At 44.8% G+C, this 23,747-nt stretch overlaps 1 protein-coding gene across 1 annotated transcript in view; it reads left to right on the forward strand.

Moving 5' to 3' along the window:
* Positions 1 to 1,798: 1,798 nt before the first annotated feature.
* The window catches only part of LOC126227747 (leucine-rich repeat-containing protein 15-like), a 1,015,582-nt gene continuing 993,633 nt past the window's right edge, over positions 1,799 to 23,747 (forward strand). The window contains exon 1 of the mRNA XM_049942240.1: positions 1,799 to 1,937. The gene's annotated coding sequence lies outside the window, so the exon portion shown is untranslated. The remainder of the gene's footprint in view (positions 1,938 to 23,747) is intronic.

Below are 23,747 nucleotides of genomic sequence, written 5' to 3' on the forward strand. Positions count from 1 at the left end.
TATACCTATGATTTTTCAGCGTCCTGATATGTATACAGCCAGCACGCCATCAATTGATACACCGTCAGTTTAATGATAGCCATCTGGTACATATTTTCATAGTGTTGTCGAAGTGTTTCTTTTAAGGAGATTGTCACAACAGGGAAGTTTTGCCCGTTATTTCTCGGTTATATGCCGATTTAATTGTCTGATTTCATTCCACTCTGTCTGCTGAATGACAAGCTGTAAGTCAGTTTAGTCATGCTATTAGACGAGTTTTCACTGTTTTAAATGTTGCACTGATGTTGGCTTATAGTTTTCCTAAGACTACTGATTTAATTATATGACTCCACTAAACTTTCTTTCTGTGCCGCACCACGTGGTCGAAACTAGTGCTAACTAACTGTTGTTGCCCAGCACTGAATCGGCGAGTTTATTTGCTAATTGTGGCCCGCCTCTCTGTCACAATCCAGAATAGTCGGGGTGTCGCACTGTGGCTCGCTTCTAAACTGCAAGGGAAGCCTAGCAGATGTCGCAGTAAAATTAGAGTGCCGTCCAAAACAAAGAATGGGCAAACTTAAGACTTCTAAACGAGAGACGAATCAGTCACTTTGATTCATTTCGATAAATCGACAAAATTAATGACAAACAGTGGCAACATTAGCGTTAAAATGTCTTTGCATATCTGACATAATGGTCGGGTGGGGAAGAAGACGCTAATACTCACACAAGTGACTTAATTGTAATAGCAAAGCCCTCAATGATTGTATTGTTCACTGGAAACAGATACTACTATAGAAGGGAATGCGTCACACCTGTGGTCGAAGTTGAAAGCTGGTATACAAATTACTTGTGCTGCAAGTCGCATGTACTCGTGGACATACAAGTTTGCTTAATTACCTTTGTTCCGGGGAATTAACTAGAGTGTTACAAAAAAATGGTTCAAATAGCTCCGAGCACTATGGGACTCAACTGCTGAGGTCATTAGTCCCCTAGAACTTAGAACTAGTTAAACCTAACTAACCTAAGGACATCACAAACATCCATGCCAGAGGCAGGATTCGAACCTGCGACCGTAGCGGTCTTGCGGTTCCAGAGTGCAGCGCCTTTAACCGCACGGCCACTTCGGCCGGCAGAGTGTTACAAGAGACGAGGTTGCGTGTTCATGGTATTTTAAATACTTCTTGTGAACAATGCGCAATGGACGTTTCTGTCAAACTATTGTAATAAGAGATTGGGTCACATGTTGCACAGTGACGTGTAACGTAGCCTGGTTCCGTTGCCGGGTTGGCTCTGAGCACTATGGGACTCAACTGCTGTGGTCATAAGTCCCCTAGAACTTAGAACTACTTAAACCTAACTAACCTAAGGACATCACACACATCCATGCCCGAGGCAGGATTCGAACCTGCGACCGTAGCGGTCGTGCGGTTCCAGACTGTAGCGCCTTTAACCGCTCGGCCACTCCGGCCGGCGTTGCCGTCCAGTGTGAATCACTGCATCCTTTGTCCGTATGTGTGCACGCTTGTATGGCTATGTTGTGCAACCCATCCTTTGTGCATTACTTTCCCTCGGCGCACTTTAATATATCTAGACCAGTGCATGAGAACTCTAGAGCTGATCTGAGTTGGTACGGTCACGTACTCATGTACGATTCGCCCGCTGGCCAGACGCTGTCGGGACGCTTCTAAGACGCGTCGCTGGTTGCCCGCTTGCGAGGCGTTCCGGAACACACTGCGCATGCGCCCGCGGCAGTGTGAGGCAGGAGGCTCGGCGCGTCGTACGAGTGCCGGCCCATGTCAGTGTGCGCGCGGCAACCCGCGAGCGAGCAGCGAAGAGCAGGAGCGCAGGACAGCTGCCATCGGGCTTACCGGCGCTCGCGACGTCGCGGCTGTCATAGCCGGAGCTGTCAGCTCTGTGAGGGGGCAATCTGTCACCGGCTGCCTGCTTGCTGCACGGTAAGTGTTACTTCCAGGTCACATTCCGCTAGAGAATTCCAGCAGATGGAAATTAAAAAGATGCCAGCTAATATGTTATTGCATCGCTGGCTATGTTGTTATCGCGTCGGTAGAGGTTTTTCGCCTTCACCTCGTAACAGTCACAGATTTCGTTGGTGCTCTGATGTAGAGGAACATTTTAGTCATATCTAACATTTTTAAAATGTATCGCTGACCATAGACTCGAAGTGACAGCAACAGGAATCCCTAGTAATCATGGAGAGATACAGAATTAATGCTGTTTATTGCCTAGGAAGCAGTACTTGTAGATGTAGGGTTACTTAATTGCTAGAAAAGCGGTTCTTCATTTTGTGTGACGTGATGGTCAGCTGTTACCTCTTCTGTATCATTACTTGTTCTATAACGTTACATGTCGCAATTGATGGAGCGATTGATTCCAACTTAGCAAAATACGATGCAGCTACAGTCAACATTTAAAATAAATTTATAATCTTAATTCAAGAAATCGTTAAATTTAGATACTTGTGATATTGACTTGTTGTTTTTGACTTACCGTAAAAGACATCGAACAATGGAACTGTTTTTCTTTTTAAACTATCGGTGCTTTAAATGATAAAACAGCGTGACAGAAGCGAAAAGCAAATGCAAAAATGAACAGGACATGTGTCAAATAGTGTTATGTACTCTAGTCCACACCTTAGATATAGGTGTAAGTCTCTCTAGGATACATTTTTGTGAACTCGCTGCCGTTATTCGTAGGAGCTCTTGCTTAATGTAGCTAGACAAATTCTTTGGTACATGTGGAACTGTCATCATGTTATATTTGATTTTGGTGACTGTGCAGACTTTTTCTAAAATGTATTTGAAAAATACTTCATTTACCGTGACTAAAAATGTCCAACGATTCTTCAACTAGTCTTGGTAAACTGTATAATACAATTTAGCCAAATGTGCTATAGAATGTCCTATTTTAGCATCTTAAGTCACTCATATCTTAATAGTGAAGGCCTGATTGGCTTACAAAATATGCTGTAGAGTGTTGTGAAAACTTAGAGACTCAGTGCTGAAACTTTTTCACTGAAATATTGTTGTAACGTTTTGCAGAACGATTGCGTCTATACTCGTATTTTTTCAAGAAGATAACTTCTTGTCTGTTATATATTGTGAATATTTAATCTGCGACTTTCAGTAGAAATTATGACTTCACGTGAAAAGAAGAAAGTCGAGGCCAGTTTTCATATGTACTATTTTGAGTATACGCGCGTGCGTGCAGGCGTGCGTCCGTGTGCATCAGCGCGGGCACGGAAAGGAGAGCGTATTCTTTACTGTGCGATATTTTCTGACATCTAGCTGGTAATTCGAGTTTCGTTCTAATGAAATGTCCAGCAGCAACTGCAGTTCGTCGTGAGATCAAATGCTGCCATTTCCTGTCGTTTTCTACCCTATGAGGAAGGTAACTAAATTAACTCTACGTTGCTAGTTTATATACAGCAAAACAACAGAAAATACGTGCAGCACCGAATTTATGGATATCACAATGAAGGATAAGCCATTTCGTAATTGGGTGGAATTTAAGGTGATTTTTTATCTGAAGGTCACGTTAATCGTGCTGTGTTATGCTCCACAGACATAGAAATATTGTTACTTCTTTTATTTTCTAACATGGCACTATGGCAAGGTACTTTTCACTGAACTCCTTTCGCATTTTTTAAATGCGATTTGCAATCGTTATGCTGTGTATGGCCATTTAATCAGAAATTTACATTACATGTCCACCACCCTCCATCTGGAGATCGTAACAGTATCTCTCCAGTGTGTTGTAAATTCATTTCTCAGCACGACTCGTTTACAAGTAATAGATATATTAATATATGTATTGAGAACGTGTTATCCATAAAACTGAAGTACTTCGATTATGCTGACCGGTTTCTTTGTTGCTGTTTCTGTTATGAATTCTATACGTAGTGATCTTTTTCTTTGCCACTGACTAAGTAAATTTCCCGTGTGTTCAAATTTCCAGTATTCTGCCATTGCGTTATTCACTCTTCCGAGCGATCCACAATTAGAGGGATTTTACTTGCGTTAGAAGTGACTTCCGGAAGCCCATATCGATGATGCTTCGTTGAATGGTTCGCACGTTGACAATTATTAATGGCTTCTCTACGATATCTGTTTGTTAATCACACAGTAATGAAATATTTGAATATTTAGTATCTGTAATGGAACAGAAAAGCGCCTTGGCTCAACAGCAAATCGGACTGAGTGTTGTGGCTGATTCGGTATCTAGGCAAGCTAGTTTACCAGAACATCGCTCATTAATCCGAAGCTGATTCCATTCGCCTCCGGAAGTCCGACCCACCACTCTGTCATCGAGTTAAATCTCTTCGCTTTGCGCTGTATATTCAGTACGTTGCGGACCCAATAACCTTTTAAATTATGTTTATTCAGGGGAATTAATTAAATCCTTTCACTTCCTGAGTCGAGCTTGCTTACGGACGCCCACGCATAGGTGGTGTTTCAAATACTTTCTGTGAAAAAGTGAAGCTGAAGTTCAGTGTAACTATTAATTTCCTGTAACTAAATACTTGGTCACATGCCCCACATTAACCAAATTATACTCATCTACGTGACCTCGGTATGTGTTTATCAAATGTAAATGATTTCACCATACAACCTGTTTACGTGTTCTGTTTGAATGACTTTTACTCGGTGTACTTCAACTGACTTCCTTCGTTGCATTTGGATTCCAAAGAGTGTTTGAGTTCTGGGAGGAATAGAAGTTAGTCTGAAATTATAAGAGAGATCTGTTGATTAGTTTTTCTTATATATATGTGAAACAGTACCATACTGATATACGCACAAATGTCTTAGTGTGGATGAAGCAGACGAAGTCTCTAATGCTTGCTAGTGATTTGACGCTCGATTGGAGTTATCCGGTCAAAGCCTGGTGAAGGAGAATGGTGACGTGGGAAGAGGTGGGCGGGTGGAGGGCAGAAAATTTCATTCCTCGATCTGTTCAGCAAAGGAATGTTTTGTTCATTATCACCTGACTCGACACTAATTTTCCGGTCCAAACGACGTATATACTGTGATTCAAGAAATGAGTGCATTTGATGCTGGAGATTGTCCGACCATTATTTATGGACGGTAAGCTCGACGGCATGCTTGGTTTTATTTAAGAGAAGGGGGCTATGTACACACAATGGTTCTTTCTCATCATCAAGATAACCACAGACTCCAAACCCAGAATTTGTAGTCACTTATAATTAGCAGTTATACACTGAAGAGCCACAGAAAATGGTACATCTGCCTAATATCGTGTAGGGCCCCAGCAAGCACACAATTGCCTCAACACGAAGCGCCATAGACCCGATTAATGTCTGAAATAGTGCTGGAGGGAACTGACACCATGAATCCTGCAGGGCTGTCAATAAATCCGGAAGAGTACGAAGAGTTGGAGATTTCTTCTGAACAGCACGTTGCAAGGCATTCCAGATATTTTCAATAATGTTCATGTCCGGGGAGTATGGTGGCCGGCGCAAGTGTGTAAACTCAGAAGAGTGTTCCTGGAGCCACTCTGTAGCAATTCTGGGCGTGTAAGGTTTGGCATTGTCTTGCTGGAATTGCCAAAGTCCGTCGGAATGCACAGTGGACATGAATGGATGCAGGTGATCAGACAGGATGCTTACGTACGTGTCATCTGTCAGAGTCGTATCTAGACTTATCAGGATCCCATATCACTCCAGCTGCACACGCTCCACCAGTTAGAACAGCCCCTGCTGTTGATATGCAAGGTCCATGGATTCATGAGGTTGTCTCCATACCCGCACACATCCATCCTCTCGATACAATTTTAAAAGAGACTCGTCCGATCAGGCAACATGTTTCCAGTCATCAACAGTCCAATGTCGATGTTGATGGGTCCAGGCAGAGCGTAAAGCTGTGTGTCGTGCAGTCATCAGGAGTACACGAGTGGGCCTTCGGCTTCCGGAAGCCCATATCGATGATGCTTCGTTGAATGGTTCGCACGTTGACGATTATTAATGGCCCAGCACTAAAATCTGCAGCAATGTGCGGGGGGTTATATTTGTCATGTTGAACGATTCTCTTCAGTCATCGTTGATCCCGTTCTTGCAGGATCTTTTTCCGGCCGCAGCGATATCGGAGATTTGATTTTTGACTGGATTCCTGAGATTTACGGTAAACTCGTGACATGTTCGTACCGGAAAATCCCCACTTTGTCGCTGCCTAGGAGATGCTGTGTCCCATCGCTCGATCGTCGAGTGTAATACCACGTTCAAACTCACTGAAATCTTGAAAACCTGCCATTGTAGCAACAGTAACCGATCTAACAACTGCGCCGACACTTGATTTGTTATATAGGCGTTGCCGACAGTAACGCCGTAATCTGCCTTGTTTTCGCCGGCCGCTGTGACCGAGCGGTTCTAGGCGCTTCAAAATGGCTCTGAGCACTATGGGACTTAACATCTGTGGTCATCAGTCCCCTAGAACTTAGAACTACTTAAACCTAACTAACCTAAGGACATCACACACATCCATGCCCGAGGCAGGATTCGAACCTGCGACCGTAGCAGTCGCGCGGTTCCGGACTGAGCGCCTAGAACCGCTAGGCTCTAGGCGCTTCAGTCTGGAACCGCACGACCGCTATGGTCGCAGGTTACAATCCTGCCTCGGGCATGGATGTATGTGATGTCCTTAGGTTAGTTAGGTTTAAGTAGTTCTAAGTTCTAGGGGACTGATGACCTCAGATGTTAAGTCCCATAGTGCTCAGAGCCATTTGAGCCTTGTTTACGTATCTCTGTATTTGAATACGCTTGCCTATTCCAGTTTCTTTGGTGCTCCAGGATACATAAGTCGCGACAGCCGCCCAGCTGGTTTTGTCCAAAATGGATTCCACCAGGCAGAGTAGGAAAAGCCATTTCCTTACGCGATATAACACCCCCATCCGCAAATGATCTCAGCTGCCCAAAAGAAGCGTGAGAAGCTATTTATATTAGTGGGCTTTGTATCGTCTAAGGTATTTAAGTGCCAGTGTAAACCACTTTCGGTAAAGATGTAATAGGACTCCGTAGTCCCCAGAATGAAGTGTGATATGCGCTGGTTTGAATGTTCCTGAGAGAATAAAACATTGTCAGATCGGCGAAAACCCGGAAGTCTTACCATCAGAGCTTTTCAGCCACCAAGCACGACTCACGCTCACCACTTTCTCGATTACTACTTCTCCTGTGATCCTAGCTTCTCACAAGTTCTCTTGCGCACTTTGCGGAGCTACCGCTCCTGGAGGAACAAATTCTGTAGTTGTCTGCTTGTCATCACCCACACTTTACTTATCCAAATTATTTAATCCCACATCCATGTCCGCAGGGAAATGCAACCTGCGAACCTTGATTAAACTTAAATCCGTCTCAGGAACAATGTTCTGGGACTAATGAACGCCAATAAAATAAGCAGAAATTCCATTAAAAATTTTTACCATACTCAGCATTGTTATCTAACAAACCAACAAACCGAGCGAGGTGGCGCAGTGGTTAGCACATTCGACTCGCATTCGGAAGGACGACGGTTCAATCCCGTGTCCGCCCATCCTGATTTAGGTTTTCCGTGATTTCCCTAAATCGCTCCAGGCAAATGCCGGGATGGTTCCTTTGAAAGGGTACGGCCGACTTCCTTTCTCGTCTTTCCCTAATCCTATGAGACCGATGACCTCGCAATTTGGTCTCTTCCTCCAAACAACCCAACCCGTCCGAAACCGAGAACGCTGTAGATCCATAGGACGCACAAACCACCATTGCTAAAATAATTTGTACAACATTGCAGCAGTCCCAGCACTTCGTACAATTAAATAACTGTCGTATTTCAGAGCCGACAGTGAAGAACATCTCGCCACCGCTGCTATAAAATGGCCACTTGTAATTTGTTTCTTCAAAATCTAATTTCCAGATGTTGCAGAAGCCCCATTGTTTATTGATTGTATGTAGTAACGGCAGTCTAAAATTCAATTACAGTATTTCCAAAACATTTTCGTTATTGATTATCAGTCACTCTCATTTCTCACAAGCCTTAGTGACCTCTTTGAATGTAACGTTCCGGGTTCGAGATGCACCAAGATGTTTCACAACATATTCTGACAATGTCTGTTGTCTTATTCAAACAGCTATTTTTGCTTTAATTTAAGGTTCACCTCGAGGATGCACCTAAGACTTACACAAAAACGAAATGATGTTAGCTCCCATACACTAGACATACCACCAACTTTGTTCTAGTAACAACGTGTCTTAGACGGTTTCTCTACATACCTCAGATTGGATCATTTGTCCCTGACGTGGCACTATAATTAAGTCTTTGAACTGACCAAGAGGAAAGAAGATGAGAGATGAAGAACATTTTCGGATTAATTAAGACTGGGACAGGAGCCATCTCGGCATTAGACTTGCGTGTTGTAGGTAACTACATAAACCTAAAACAAGATAACTGGACGGGGATTTGAACCTATCTTCGCTCGAATGCGCGCCGATTGTTGTAACCACTGCGTCATATCGCCTGGCAGCGCATTTCAAATATCGCTACATGGTGTCCTCAGAGTGTGTTGTACATAAATTCCTGAGGTCTTTCCATAAATTATCTCTTGGCAGTCCCTTAAAACAAGGCAGCAAACTTTTTACCTCTCCATCATTTTCCAATTAAGTTCATGCTACATTCCCGATGAACGGGCTGCCGATGTAGTACAACATTCCCTTCCTGCCCCATGCAGCCAACTGATTTAAAGTGGGAACTGACAATCTTACTTGTGCCAATGCATTCGTAGCGTGACAGTGCAGCAAATGTTTTGGTATGTCAACCTTTCTTATATCGTTTATTTTTAAGTCTCAGTTGCACATTTTTTCTTTCTTCTTTGTTTAATGTTCAACTAGGATGGCAACATAAACGATATAACAAAACATTTTAAACAATTTTGTTCTATTTAAAATAATCTAATGTACTTATTTATTTCCAATCCCAAAGAAAGCAGGTGTTGACAGATGTGAAAATTACCGAACTATCAGTTTAATAAGTCACAGCTGCAAAATACTAACGCGAATTCATTACAGACGAATGGAAAAACTGGTAGAAGCGGACCTCGGGGAAGATCAGTTTGGATTCCGTAGAAATGTTGGAACACGTGAGGCAATACTAACCTTACGACTTATCTTAGAAGAAAGATTAAGAAAAGGCAAACCTACGTTTCTAGCATTTGTAGACTTAGAGAAAGCTTTTGACAACGTTAACTGGAATACTCTCTTTCAAATTCTGAAGGTGGCAGGGGTAAAATACAGGGAGCGAAAGGCTATTTACAATTTGTACAGAAACCAGATGGCAGTTATAAGAGTCGAGGGGCATGAAAGGGAAGCAGTGGTTGGGAAAGGAGTGAGACAGGGTTGTAGCCTCTCCCCGATGTTATTCAATCTGTATATTGAGCAAGCAGTAAAGGAAACAAAAGAAAAATTCGGAGTAGGTATTAAAATTCATGGAGAAGAAGTATAAACTTTGAGGTTCACCGATGACATTGTAATTCTGTCAGAGACAGCAAAGGACTTGGAAGAGCAGTTGAACGGAATGGACAGTGTCTTGAAAGGAGGATATAAGATGAACATCAACAAAAGCAAAACGAGGATAATGGAATGTAGTCAAATTAAATCGGGTGATGCTGAGGGGATTAGATTAGGAAATGAGACACTTAAAGTAGTAAAGGAGTTTTGCTATTTAGGGAGTAAAGTAACCGATGATGGTCGAAGTAGAGAGGATATAAAATGTAGACTGGCAATGGCAAGGAAATCGTTTCTGAAGAAGAGAAATTTGTTAACATCGAGTATAGATTTAAGTGTCAGGAAGTCGTTTCTGAAAGTATTTGTATGGAGTGTAGCCGTGTATGGAAGTGAAACATGGACGATAACCAGTTTGGACAAGAAGAGAATAGAAGCTTTCGAAATGTGGTGCTACAGAAGAATGCTGAAGATAAGGTGGGTAGATCACGTAACTAATGAGGAGGTATTGAATAGGATTGGGGAGAAGAGAAGTTTGTGGCACAACTTGACTAGAAGAAGGGATCGGTTGGTAGGACATGTTTTGAGGCATCAAGGGATCACAAAGTTAGCATTGGAGGGCAGCGTGGAGGGTAAAAATCGTAGACGGAGACCAAGAGATGAATACACTAAGCAGATTCAGAAGGATGTAGGTTGCAGTAGGTACTGGGAGATGAAGAAGCTTGCACAGGATAGAGTAGCATGGAGAGCTGCATCAAACCAGTCTCAGGACTAAAGACCACAACAACAACAACAACAACAACAACTTATTTATTGCAGATACAATCCAAGGTAACTCAAATAGCATAACAGTTCATTCACAAAATTCGCTCGCATTACACCCATGCTTTCTGTTCATATGTTTAATGTAGTCATATACACGTTCTACAGAGTCATGGAATATCTGTTCGTCGTCCAGAGCATTTTCATACAGACGTGTTTGCTGACGTTCGAATCACTCCCATTGATTACATACATTATAAAGGACGTATTTTCCAGCCAGTATTCAGATACTCTTCTATGGTATTGTTTCAATTTCAAATGCTCCAGTGCACTTCCCCAGTGCATCTCTTCGACAAAAATTTGTTTCAGAATACATAGATCTGCAACTGAGTAGCGCACTGGATAGCCAAGTCCTCACCTCAATGGTGAACAACGTAGTGGTGCGGCAGACACGATCTTGCTGGAAGTGGTTTTGCGTTGTCTCCACTCGAACTTTGAACTGCATTGCCCTGCCTGTTATAGAAATTTGATATTGACTGCGACCCATGGAGCAATGCAATGTATTTTACTTATGTAAACATCTCTCAAAGAGGAGAGAGTGATACGAGATAGAAGAAAAGGGTTTTTAGACTGACATTTATCTTCTTATGTGACGATATTGTTAAAATTATATTCATAAGTAGGAACACGGAACATATCACTTTGCTTCCTTTGTGAGCACTCCACCAAAATATTGCTTACAAAAGCAAGAACTTGAAGTGTTCCTAGAAAGATAGCGAAAGTAGTTTATCCTGCTACAGAAAATTGTGATACCAAGGCATAAAGGTATAAATACTCCAGGCAGTACACAACTATTTATCCTGACAGATAAATGTGGACGGCGGATGTTTTTAAATCGCTCCTCATTAAAAACCAAACGATTGCATTGTCACTGCAAGAAAGAGAGTGAATTTGAACTGTGAAGGACTGAAGTAACAACATGGGTTGTGTTTTCGGAAGGCTATGTGCTGCAACTACCGATGAGAGCCGCCAGATATGACGGAGCAAGACAAACAGAAACTCAAACGTAAACAAACCCGCAATCAAACTAACAGCTAACACAACGTGTGGTTAAGCTTGCTAGGAATATCAGCCGTTACTCTGATCAGTCTCAGTAAAATCTCGTTAAAACGATGAGCGTAAATACATTTTCCTACTGATAGATCGTTCTTGATACCGTGCGTAAGTACGCAGAACTCATATGCTGCAAAACCCCGTGGCTGATAGTAACCTTATCAGAAAAGTAGCACAGTGCTATTAGCTTCAGTTGTAGTGGGCACAGTGAGCCAATATCATACTGCTGTCATAACATAATCGTTTATTTTCAAATTTCTTCCGACGTAAGAGAGTGACTAACTTTACAGCAATATAAATCTTTGCTAGAAGACAGAGCAATGGATTGCATCTCGTATAAAGTATAATTTACGTATCCAGGATCGCCGTTCTCCTTACCACCCGAAACTAATGCATGAAATTTTGTCTACACATATAGTATACCATACTCCACAAGCCACCTAATGGCGTGTGGCGGAGGGTACTTCTGCCACCATCAAGTGATCCTCTGTTGCACTCGTGAATGGTGCCTGGGGGAATGCTTGTCCGTAATCTTCTGTACTAGCTTTGTTTCTCGAGTTCTCTCGTCGTGGTCATTTCATGAGATGCGTTTGGGAGGTAGTAACATGTGTCCGACTCTTTCCGGTAAGCGTTCTCTCGAAATTTCAATACTAAACGTCTCAGTGCACAAAGCCTGCCTTGTAACGTCTGCTCTCGCACCGACTAAACGATCCCTGCACAAAGCCTGCCTTGTAACGTCTGCTCTCGCACCGACTAAACGATCCCGTGACGAAACGCGCCGCTCTTCGTTGGATCTTCTCTATTTCTTCCAACAGTTTAAGTTAAGTTTGTAGGAAGGTCTTATGGGACCAAACTGCTGAGGTCATCGATCCCTAAGAATACACACTACTTAATCTAACTTACACTATGGACAACACATACACCCATGCCCGAGGGAGGACTCGAACCTAAGACGGGAGGAGCCACAGGGACCGCAACAAGGCGCCCAAGACCGCGCGGCTACCCCGCGCGGCTTCTTCCATCAGAGCTACCTGTTTAGGATTTCAGACAGATAAACAGTACTGAAGATTTGGTAGAACAAACGCCTTATAATTCACCTCCTTCTTGAATGAGCTACATTTCCTTAAGATTCTTCCTATGCATCTCAGTCTAGCATCTGCTTTTCCTACGATGTGATTTATGTTGTCATTCCACTCTGTATAATTATTCTTACATATTTTACGGTAGGTACTGTTTCCAGCAATTTGTCATCAACAGTGTTGTTGTGCAGTAGTGAATTTCTTTTGCTATGTATGCGCAATATGTTACATTTATTTACATTCAGGGTCATCCTCCACAGCCTGCAACATTCATCAGTCTTATGCAGATCATTATGCAAATCGATAGTGTCGCATTACCAGCGAACAGTCTTCAAGAGTTGCCTACGCTTTCTGCTGTATCGTTTATACACATTGTTAACAGCGACGGTCCTCTCACACTTCCTAGGGGTATTCGAGGAGTTACATCTGTCGAGTTTGTTCCGTTAACTCTCGATGGAAGACGTACCAGTATTTATGTTTAAAACAAGTCTTAGTGAATTAATTAGAATATTTTTTGTATGAGTCTGAGGCATTGCAGGAGTGGGAACACCAGTTCCCGTCAGGTCATCGAAGTTAAGCGCCGTTGGGCTTGGCTAACGCTTGGGTGGGTGACCGTCCGCGTTTGCCGAGCGCTGTTTGCATGTGGGATGCACTCAGCGCTTATGAGGCCTATTCAGGTGTTAATTGATTGAGAAGTGGTGGCTTCGGTCATGAAAAACTGATAACGGCCGAGAGAGCGGTGTGCTGACCACATGCCCCTTCGTATTCGCATCGAGAGACTCCTAACAGCCGAGGATGACACGGCGGTCGGCCGGTACCGTTGGGTCTTCCCCTACCTGCTCGGACGGAGTTTCTTTATGTGAACACAGCAGCATTCCCATTCATCGTATGATCTTGAACTTCCACCTGTTACAGGATTTTCGTCGTGCACAAGTATATATCCCTTGTAAGAATTCATACGTTAACTGTCTAACATCAGCTGGATGTAATGCACTTTCTATTTTCTCTGAATTTCTTCTACCACACTCTGATAATGTGGGGATTCGGCACATTTATGATATCGTGGTAACGTCCCAATTTCCGTTGTAAGCAATGCATAACTTGCCAGAAACGCTGTAATTATAATCACCGATGACGTGCTTCTACTCCACCGAAACTTGAAACCCTCTAGACATGTCTTTTATTCAAAGACAATAATTACATTGAAGACATGTAGACATGTAGAAAATAAACGCATACTTCCCGTTGATGTCCTGAAAATCGTGTAGCTTCATTGATAGACTTCAGCAATGCATCATCAAGGCAGCGTGCAACAAATTACTATGGAGTGTGTTATATGCGTGATCATACAAATGATTAGTATTTCATCGCAATCACACGAAGAAGGTAGCAGTGACGACACGTAAATTCCATATGAAAGAAAGATTAAGCAGCAAATATCTCATTCAGAATTCGCTTGTGGGTGTCGTATGTTTGTGAGAAGATTGTGTTACGCCCCGAGTGACAACGAGAAACGTCTACAATCTTCTTCCGGAATTGAAACAGCAGTGGGATCTTAGCCTATCTAGAGTGCCATTTGTCACCCCGAGATATTGCTGCCCTAGTTGTTAAGTATCCTAGGACTGTCACACGAATATGCACTCGTGTTTAAAATTTAAGGACGATAGTAACTTTCACACAAAGTGTCCCAGCCAAATAACGTAGCTCGACAAAATTTGGCCCACATGTGGAAAGAACTAATACAGCGCAGTACAGTAGGTGACTAACAGAAATACGCAATGACACGAAGAGGTATCACACTTTTATTCAAAGACAATAATTCAACTGAAGTCGCCGCGATTTTTAATGGTTGCCCGGACCAGGCAGAAAGGCAGAACATGGTTCTTAATACAGTGTGTGATCTACGCGGAAGGAAATCATTCTCTGCAAAGGCACCCGTACTGGATGCAAAGTTGGTACAGAGTTCTTCTGCTAGTGCGTTCCATTACTCAACAAAATGGCTCTAAGTACTATTGGACTTGACGTCTGAGGTCATCAGTCCCCTAGACTTAGAACTACTTAAACCTAACTAACCTAAGGACATCACACACATTCATGCCCGAGGCAGGATTCGAACCTGCGACCGTCGCAGTTCCGGACTGAAGCGCCTAGATCCGCTCGGCCACAGTGGACGGCCATTACTCGACAACTGCTGGATGGTCGATGGTGCATGTGGCGGCTCCACAATATACCCTGCAAGTGCGCGGCAATATGCAGGCCACTCCGTTCGCTGAATATCTAGGTCTGTGTATTCGGAAACCAATTTTTGTCGGAGAGATGCACCGAGGAACTGTATTGGAGTATCTGAAATTGAAACAAGGCCGTAGGATAGTATTTTGAGTACATACCGGCAAATACTTCCTTGACAATGTATGTTAACAATGGGAGGCGTTGGTACGTTAGTAAAAAATCTGATACACAGGTATAATATACCAAGATGTTTCACAACATATTCTGACATTGCCTCTTGTCTTATTGAAACAGCTATTTGCACGTTAATTTATTGGTCAACGTGCAGGTGTCTACGGAAGACAACGTACTGGTCGTCGGGTAAAGAGACCGCGCCCCCGCAGTGGCCGTGCTACTGCGGACCGTGAGGTTGCGCACCTTGCAGTCGTCTGCACCCGCTATTTGATATGGGGCGCTTCTTGCCTGTTGCACATGTGGCGTTCATGTGATGCTGTAGTTGACCATCGTCGACCACAGCGGGAAACAGCGCGTGTGTTTCTGAACGCTCATCACTGCTGTCAGCAATATGAAACACGTGGGCTAGACACGTTACACTTCGTCCTCTTCAAGTTTCCCGATAATTCTTCCCCGTATGAATTCATACAGATGTCTGCGGGCCGTGTTGTAATGAAGAACACCACCGCAGTGCACCGTAACTTCTCGCTGATTGACACACTCTCCGTCTTTTCCCGTTCCTTCAACGTCCACGTGATGTAGGGCCAGCCCCATTTGGTGCTATAGTCACGACGACTTCACGCCATCTAACGACCAACTTTCTGTGTACGGCTGGAAGATCTCTGTTAACGTGCTCCCGCACAGTCATTCATTTCCACCGAGTTATTAATGTCTCAGGGTTCTCGTCCTTACGTTTTCCAGAACAGTGTCGGCACCATGGATACAGAAGGACCGCACTCAACGCCATTAGGGAACTCAGTGACTCTACGCGACTAATAATCATGAGGACAGACACAGCTCATCCGCGCAGGACTTCACAGCCGCTACACGTAACATGAATGAGAAAATGCGCTTCCTTCTTGCAAGACGAGTATTCACACTGACAGTACGACAATGCCTGGAGCACCACGGACAGTAAGTACGGTGACCATTATTATGTCTTGCCATGACGTTGCAGCAGAGAGGTGCACCGAAGGTGGCTACTCAAACGACAGCAAGCCGTCCTATGAGTTTCGGTTCAGTGAATTTTCTTACAGTGACGTATCAGAGTGTCGAAGCTCCAACGAGAACGAACGTTGCTAGAGTGCATTCGTTATCGCCTTACGTGACAAGCATCAGGTTTGATATTATGGGGTGTCATTGGATACGCAATGCGATCAGCTCTGGCTCACATAGCCGGTAATTTGGGCAGCCGCCTTAACCTTTCTATCCAGCTAGATCCGGTCTTTCGTGATGCTATATTTCAACAAGGTTACTCAAGAGTGGATGTTGCCAGTGTTTCCGTAACATTTCTGCTTCCCTGGGCAGCATGTTCTCCAGATTTGTTACCCAATGAATACCGTCTCGTCATGAGTTGCCGGAAGGCTGTTATGCAAGCACGACGATTGATGAACTCCCGCAGAGAGGTAAGGGAGAAATAAAGGACGTGTCTTATTTATTACCTGCCTCGATGCGCAGCCGAGAGAGAGCCATTTTGGCAGGTCTGCGTACTAAATTTCGTACTCTGTAAGCCGCTAAATAATCTGCAAGTTTAATTATGTATTTTCGGAACTGTACGGTATACTCAGAATAAACAAAATTTCGTTAATTTCTATCCTTCTTGAGGTAGCAATTGTAACAGACAGCAGCGTAGTTTGAGCATGGCCATTCCACATTGTTGAAGATGCAAAGTTAGTTCTTTTTGCTGATGATACAAGTATAGTAATAACATCCAAAAACCAAGAACTGAGTGATGTAATTGTAAATGATGTTTTTCACAAAATTATTCAGTGGTTCTCAGCAAACGGACTCTCTTTAATTTTTGATAAAACACAGTATATACAGTTCCGTACAGTAAATGGCACAACTCCAGTAATAAATATAGACTTTGAACAGAAGTCTGTAGCTAAGGTAGAATTTTCAAAATTTTTAGGTCTGACCATTGATGAGAGGTTAAACTGGAAGCAACACATTGATGGTCTGCTGAAACGTCTGAGTTCAGCTACGTATGCTATTAGGGTTATTGCAAATTTTGGTGATAAGAATCTCAGTAAATTAGCTTACTATGCCTACTTTCATTCACTGCTTTCGTATGGCATCATATTCTGGGGTAATTCATCGTTGAGTAGAAAAGTATTCATTGCTCAAAAACGTGTAATCAGAATAATTGCTGGAGCCCACCCACGGTCATCCTGCCGACATCTATTTAAGGATCTAGGGATCCTCACAGTAACCTCACAGTATATATATTCACTTATAAAATTTGTTGTTAATAATCCAGCGCAGTCAAAAGTAATAGCAGTGTGCATAGCTATAACACCAGGAGAAAGGATGATCTTCACTATGCAGGGTTAAATCTGACTTTGGTACAGGAAGGGGTAAATTATGCTGCCACAAAAGTCTTTGGTCACCTACCAAACAGCATCAAAAGCCTGACAGATAGCCAACTAACATTTAAAAATAAGTTAAAAGAATTTATAGATGACAACTCCTTCTACTCATTGGCTGAATTTTTAGATATAAATTAAGGAATGCAAAAAAAAAAAAAAAACTTAAACATTAGTGTCATGCAATATTTTGTGTAATGTAATATCTTGTACAGACATATTTTATTAACCGACACGTTCCACATCATTACGAAGTGTCGTATTCATGATCTATGGAACAAGTATTAATCTAAAAATCTAAATCTAATCTCCACAACAGATTTCCACGCACTGGAAGACATTTTTATTTTTTTGGTTTTTTGAATGGTTATCAAATATTATACATATGCATTAACCGTAACAGAAATATACCTATTTTCTTTGAACTAATCAGTTGCTAGTAATCTACCGAAAACACGAATACTTTGGTTCGCGGCATTTAGTTCCTAAAATCAGGTCCTCTTCGCCACTCGTTTGGACTATCTTGCACATTTCTTCCAGATGATGTTTTTAGGCACAATTATTCACCAAACCTCGTTGTTGTTACGTGAGGAAGGTGATCTGTAGAGTTTTGCGAATTCCGCTGATATCAAAATCCCGACGTGTTTCACATTTACGGCCTGACAGTTTCCAGGGTTTTGAAGCGAGTCGTCAAAATCTGTGTACGGCCGAGCGGTTGGGCGCGACCAGCAGGTTATTAATGCGCTGCCAATGGTCCGTGTGCCAACATCGGAGCTCATCACCACCAAGTGATGGCCAGAGCGCGCGCATTCATCCGCAATTTGCGACGGGATTTGTCGCGGTGCCGCGGCAGCTGCAGCTGCCAGGGACAACGAGAGTCCACAGCCTCTCTGAGGAGGAGCGGTTACTGCGGAGGTATTAAGGCAGCAGAGATTACTCACTACCGTAAAGCGTCTTTCAGCCAGGCATTATGAAGTATTAGACGTCGTTTTCATATCAGATCAGATTGTACGAGGAGTAGGTGATCCAGGGACACATTTACGCAGATTTCTTTTCGGACTTTTAAAATTAGTTTGGTTATATTTACCGTATTTAAAATTCTTTAATCTTTAACTTGGTTCTTTAAATACACTGAAGTGACAAGTCATACCGTACCTCGCAATACGGTGTCCTACCTTTTTCTTCCTGGCATAGTGGATCATCTCGAAGTAGTAATGGACTCAAGAAGTCGGAAGTCCCCTGCAGAAATAATGAGCCATGCTGCCTCTACAGTGAAAGTGTTGCCGGTGCAGGATTTTGTGTACGAACCGACCTCTCGATTTTGTCCCATAAATGTTCGATTTGATTCGTGTATGACGATCTGGGTGGCTATATCAATCGCTCCCACTGTCCAGAATGTCCTTCAGACCAATCATGAACAATTCTGGCCTGGTGACGCATCATCGTTGTTTGGGAATATGAAGTCCTTCAATGGATGCAGATAGTCTCTAAGTAGCCGAATATAACCGTTTCATATTAATGATGTCCCCCCCCCGTAGCTGAGTGCTGCAGTCCGGCTCTCGCAGCCGCGCGAAGCAGACGTGCAATGCGTGCTCTCCGCCAGCAGCGCGCGCGAGCTCGCGTTGCTTACTTCCTTTGTCAGACAATAACGTGACGCCGTAGCGCTAAAAGACCATGGCAAACCAATACAGAAGATCAACCTTGAAATGCTCATTTTGGAACTACTTTACCAGACCAAAGGCGCTCGACGTCGAACGCTTTTTAAGAATGGAAGCCAATATCCCGGCTGCCGACATTGTCGGCATCCACTTTTCGATGGTCAGTAGCACGGTGTATGTAAAACTCATAAACGAAGCTAAGTGCTCCAAGGTGCTTCGTGAGATGAAACAACTACTCCACTTCTGTCACGCAAAGGAAATGTTGGCAGTGTTGGGACTGCGGACTATATGCATATTCGAACTTCCATTTGAACACCCTGCGGCAGGCGTTGTGGCGGCGCTCCGCCCCTACGGCACGGTACACGAACATGTGGCTGAAAAATGGGCTCAGTTTAAGACGTATCCAGTGCTCAATAGAGTACGCCAAGTGCGCATTGACCTCCAACGACACGCGCCATCCTACCTACGGATAGGAGGGTGCTGGGGCATAGTCATTTATGACGGCCAGCCGAAGACGTGTTCCGGATGCGGCAAAGAAGGTCACCTTCGTTCCGAGTGCCTCCAGCGTCGGATCACACAACTCCCACCGACGAACGTTGCGCCACCACCGACAAAGACTATTCTCCTCGTGGCTTACGCGGTGGCGCTCAGACGTTCTCCACAAAATAGACACAGCCGACCGATTTGGCGGTACAGGAATCACCTTCCACGGACAGAAACCTGGATGATCAACCGGCCTGGGCAGTGGTGGAAAATAGTACTACGACTCTGGAGCTACCGAACGCGACAGACATTGACGGCAGCAAGATGGCAATTGATTCCCTTATTGTACCGACCGAAGCATTTGTCCCGGCGGGGCGTGAGTCAGTGCCGTCTCCCGACAATGAAGGCCACGTACGGAAACAGCGATCACGGAAACGCCGAGAGTGCCGTCGTCGGACCGTGTTGGAACTCGGCGGTTCACATTCGGCCGGGGAGGAGCAACTGACCACTGAAGAAGCCAACCGCGAGGCTCTGGCCATTTCCACTGACTCCAACTTTGCAGAACAGACAGAGAAACATGCAGCGTTCGACTACCATTCCCTTGATAGAAACAGTGAGCAGCAGGAATTTAGCAGTGCAGGCAGCGAAGTCGCCCGGTCCCTTACTAACAAACACTCCGAGCCTATGGAACATGAACAGACATACGCGCCCGCTTCGTGGGCCGAGGACGTCGAGACACAAGATCCCGATCCGGGGCCAGCTGAGGGCCCGTCGGATCATGCAGCATAAGCAACAAAAGGAGGACCGCGTTCGGCGAAGGGTGACATCACCTCCGATGTTCGCTTCTCTACAACATCGACATGGATAACCTGGCCCAGCCAACACGTTTCCAGGCTTACCGCCTAGCGACAATGAATATCAACATGAAAAGTTCTCCTGTCAAGATACAACTTTTGAAAGAAACAATGCGAGCCGTGGAAGTTGATTTTGCTTTCCTAAAAGAAGTGAAAACGACCACAGTCCCGAACTTTTATGGTTACGCCACATATGTGACGCCCGGTGGCCCTGCAGACACTGGAGTGGCATTATTATTGCGTGATAGTATTGAAGTTACTGACGTCACTTATCTTCCCTCTGCTCAAGAAATAGCACTTACGGCGCTCAACACCCGATTCATTGATGTTTACGCGCCGTCGGGTACCACCAGACGTCACGAGTCACCACCGCACCAGATTCTACTCCACGGATGCCGCTCCCCTTTTCCCTCAGAAGGTACGAAAACAGTGGCTTCGCCGGCAATTTCAATTGCGTACTTCACCCGAAGGACCAAATCCCACATTACATGCCCTGTCCGGAACTGGGTGCGATGATCCAAGAATTTCACTTGTGCGACATGTGGGAAAAGTCCACGGTAATCGCTCTTGCCACACTCATTTTATCAGTCATTCGGCCAGCCGACTTGTTCGCATATATGTGTCGCAAGGCCTCGCACAAGAAGTGGTGGTCGCCGAACTATGGCCTCAGGCCTATTGATATCGTAGTGCCTATATCTGAACTATACATTTCGTCCCCCAACAAGCCTGTCGCAGCAATGGCTTTTGGAAGCTTAATATGACTCACCTCCAGGACCTGGGTTGCCGTCGGCAAGTTGAAGCAACGTGGACTGACTGTGAAGGCCGTCACCCCCGATACACCTCGACTCTGGAGTGGTGGCTCCTCTGTGCCAAACCAGCAATCTGCAGGACACTTATGCAGTTTGGCAAGGACGTGGCTGCGTGGCATCGACAGACAATTTTTACTACGCGGTACTCAGGGACCTCGACGCCTTACACCCTTACCCGGAGAGATAACGTGACCAAAGCAGAATTGAGGCTCACATACTATAATTGACGAAGCGCCAACGAGAAGGTGCCGTAGTCCGCTCGCGACCGCACGACCGAACGGCCACAGACGAACCCACTATGCGCCATCGCCAACACTTAATCACGTAACTCAGGACAGAAGACGACCGCTTCTGTACAACCCAAGCAACCATAGTAAAGGCAGTGGAGGATCATTTTCCTCATCATTACCAGAAAAGAACCGTAGATGACGAGGCCACTACTGAAGTGTTACAGCGGGTAACACGTACTGTCGACGAGGCTACCGTGAATACACTAATGGAGGAAGTCTCACTCGAAGAAGTGGAAGACGCCCTGGACAAAGGTGTGGCCAATACGTCTGCTGGGCTTGATTGAGTGCCTATCGAGTTCTACCGGAACTTCCGTGACATCATGATGGCTCGCTGGGTTATAATGTTCTGCGAACTTATGTCTCCAGACTGTGTTTTGCCGCCAGCGTTTGTGGAAGGACTTCTCATACCGGTACATCAGCCAGGTGTACGACTATCAGCCACTCAAAATGCTGAACGCTGACTACAAGATTTTCGCCAGGCTTATGGCGGGTCGTATTATGACGACTTTGCAGATGATTCTCGCCCCAGAACAGGCGTCGCAGGGGGGAGAATCCAACACACATGGCCACCGGTGACTGCAGGGACTTAATAGCGATCGCCTCTGCGTGCCGTCTGAGAGCGGCGATCATCTCCATCGATTTCAATCGCGTCTTTGATAGAGTGCACCATAACTTCCTGCTACGAGTGATGGACGATATGAGATTTCCCCCTTGGCCTCATTGACACCCTACGTCGTCTTTGGACAACAGCCAACTCACACGTCCAGGTCCATGGAAGGAATGTAGGACTAGTACCCATCAAGTGGGCCCTACAACAAGGTTGTCCCCTTTCTACCTACCTCTATGTAATCGCACTCGAGCCACTCCGCACTGGCCTTGACCACCGGTTATCAGGCATCACGCTGCGAGACGTAACCTTTCGCAATAGGGCATACGCTGGCGACCTGCTACTGCTGGTTCCTTCCAATGACGAAGTTCAAAGCGCGCTAACCTGGATCGAGCGATACAGACAGGCCGCAGGCAGTCTTCTGAACATCAACAAGTCGGCGACGTTGGATATTGGACGTGATCTCGGACCGGAAGCCCTCGCTCCCCTCCCACCAGTTTCTGATCTGCGATATTTGGTAATCACGTTCAAGAAAGATGTACGTGAAACAGTCGCAGCAAACTACCGACAGTTATTACAGATCATACGCGCAATGGTGCGACAGAACCTGCTCCGGGACTTGAATAAGCTACAACGTGTTGAATACCTGAACCTCTACGTGGCATCAAAACTCAACCACGTGGCACAGGTCCTCCCACTACCGCTGCAGATAGGTCGCCGGCTTCAGGCGGCCTTCAGTTACTACGTTTCCGCAGGTCATATGTTTAAATTACGACACTTTACCTGCCCAGTGCACAAATAGGGGCTTGGATTGGTCAAAGTCAGGGCGGGAGCAGCTGCCCTTCACATGAGCAACATGAGGAAACGATGGAAAAGTCAACATACCTCTCTCACGGATCGTTTACTACATGATCTGATGCCAGTCTCTCACGTCCCGCCGGTGTTGGTTGCGCACATCACACCACAACTCTCCCATGTGTCCACCTTCATTCTTGATTACAGCTATGTCAGCTCGAACCTCCCCGCTACACGTCCACCAAAGGCGAAAGATTTTTATACCAACCCTCTGCGGGCTGTTCCCCATAATGTGGTGGAAAACAAGTACCATACGGTTCATTAGACAAGAGTGTGGAAAAGGATGCACCACAACTTTCTGTCGTCCACAGTGCGTTCGAAGTGGTATCAGATCGCCAACAAAAAATATGCGCTACAGTCTGGAACCGCGCGACCGCTACAGTCACAGGTTCGAATCCTGCCTCGGGCATGGTTGTGTGTGGTGTCCTTAGATTAGTTAGGTTTAAGTAGTTCTAAGTTCTAGGGGACTGATGGCCTCAGAAGTTATGTCCCATAGTACTCAGAGCCATTAACAAATATACGTCACGACAGCGACTTCAAGCTATTGGACTGGCAGACTCACCTTATTGCCCCGATTGTCACCTCTTGGATACCGATGAACATCGTTTAACATGCGTATCGTCGTCCGGAGATTGGCGACTAACACAGAAGATATTGGCTTGTTTCCTCCGGGTCACGCCTGATATGACTGACCCTCAGACCCTCCTCTGTCCAGATGAATCTTACTTTCCCGCCGCAAAATATCATGCGCTTACATGGTTCAAAGGAATTACCGTCGCCTATATCTTTAGCGAGGAGAGAAAGAGCAGCTTGTTAGCTGGCGGTTACTGCAAAATGCTCACAATGCCCTCGAACGCACACCGAGATACCGTACGCTCTTCGCAAATTATTTACGCAGTGTTTTCGTTAACCACCTACTCAGTTGGGGAGTTCCAAGCTGAGGTTAATGTT

This window comes from Schistocerca nitens, unplaced genomic scaffold, assembly GCF_023898315.1.
Source record: "Schistocerca nitens isolate TAMUIC-IGC-003100 unplaced genomic scaffold, iqSchNite1.1 HiC_scaffold_338, whole genome shotgun sequence".
Taxonomy (NCBI): Eukaryota; Metazoa; Arthropoda; class Insecta; order Orthoptera; family Acrididae; genus Schistocerca; species Schistocerca nitens.